Source organism: Halichoeres trimaculatus, unplaced genomic scaffold (assembly GCF_033239565.1).
Source record: "Halichoeres trimaculatus isolate MK-OKI-2021-1 unplaced genomic scaffold, fHalTri1.1 fHalTri1_scaffold_17, whole genome shotgun sequence".
Lineage (NCBI taxonomy): Eukaryota > Metazoa > Chordata > Actinopteri > Labriformes > Labridae > Halichoeres > Halichoeres trimaculatus.
In genome coordinates, this window is record NW_027437195.1 from 26,716,373 (window position 1) to 26,718,063 (window position 1,691).

The window sequence follows — 1,691 nt, forward strand, 5'->3', positions numbered from 1 at the left end:
CCAGGGTAGTGTTGTCATATGGATTAGTCTGGTCGTTCACAGATACGGACAAATAGCATTTAAAAATGATCAAATCGGATGCTGATTGATTATAAACTGGCAATTATATAAAACTGAGACTAATTTATGATTAATTGCAAAGTCCTCACAGTTTTTTTTTTTTCAAAAACCGTTTGAAACGCTCTTGATCAAGTGGTGGGTGATTTAGAATCCGTAATTTACGAAGAGCTTTTGAAGGCAGCACCTAATCAAGTGAACCGAACAGCCGTTGATGGATTTAAATATGCTAATATTGATAGCAGTTAGCTGACTTTCTTCAGGTAACTTACCTTATGTGTCAAATATTGTGTGATATTTGAACAAACGACGACGTCTTCTGTGTTTGTTCGTCCGTTTTACTTCACGGCATAAAAAGTAAGTGGATGTTAACAGTCAAACAGCATCAATTAGCCTTAAGCGAAATATAAGCTTTGTTGCTAACGCAGAGGGGCGTCCATGTACCTGTAGCTGGAAAAAGAAGAAACCCTTTGTTTTGTTTTTTTTTACTCAGTTTTTTGTCTTATCACGTTGTGTTAGTAGATATTTCAACTTTGTCTCCATCTAGTGTGCAAATTCAGGTGTTGAAACTTCTCCCAAAGGCACTTTTTGATGTTAAAGAAGGACCTTATTAGGAATTCTTCAGGTTTTTATCTTCATCTTGCAAAAGTAGCTGTTCAACATTTGATAAATGAGAATTACCTTAAAAGCAAAGTCAGTTTCTCATAACCTGGATTTTATGGTTAAAAGGGGAATCAACGTCACTTTTAGTTACAACAGTTTTATTTAAATGCTACAGCAGCCCCCCAAAAGATATGTAATAGTAGATATTAGTATTATAACTATCAGACGTAGGTTTATATATATATATATATATATATATATATATATATATATATATATATATATATATATATATATATATATATATATATATATATATAAATATATATATATAAATATGTATATAAGAAGAGTGTTTACACCTCAACTTCTCAGTCTTTTTATTTCTTCTGTTACACAAAAATTAAAGTTAATGTCAACTGTTTTAAATAAACATTACACACCCACCACCAAGATACTTACAAAGCAAATGTCCATTTATCCATAATCGCTTACAACACGACCCATCTCTTGAATCAATTCCTTATGTACTTTTATCAGATCCTTGAATACTAATCTGTGTCAGTCTATAGAAACTAAACCTGTGTGATTTAATAAAATGATGTAGGATAACCTAATTTTTATTAGTGCAATAAAAATCATAAGCATGATAAGTAGGCGTCACTGAATAATATAAGCATTGGTGCTGTTCTTTCTGTCTTATAACACTTGTGTCTTCATTTTTTCCTCCTCTGAATCCAAAATACTGTGATAAATTCCCATTGACCGCTATGGGCATAGTTTGATTTGATTTATTACATCCCATCAAGAGTTATGTTGAAACATTACAGCTTATTTGTGGCATTTCAAAACAATCTGTGAATTTTTCTTTTTTTTTTTTTTGTTAAAAATGTAGCCCAGTTTTATGAGATTCTAGATTTACATTACACCTTCTTTATCAACTCAAAAACCAACATTTTTGACTCATACAGAATAAACAGTTAAAAAAGAAAAGAAAAAAAAAAACTTGACCAGGTTTGAAACAGATTGAC

General features: G+C 31.0%; 1 long non-coding RNA gene across 3 annotated transcripts in view; it reads left to right on the plus strand.

The window, feature by feature from the left end:
• The first annotated feature begins 249 nt into the window (after positions 1-249).
• LOC141806713 (uncharacterized) overlaps positions 250-1,691 on the plus strand; it is a 30,084-nt gene continuing 28,642 nt past the window's right edge. For all 3 annotated transcript variants that reach the window (XR_012599782.1, XR_012599781.1, XR_012599783.1), the window contains exon 1: positions 250-414. This is a non-coding gene — a long non-coding RNA (uncharacterized LOC141806713). The remainder of the gene's footprint in view (positions 415-1,691) is intronic.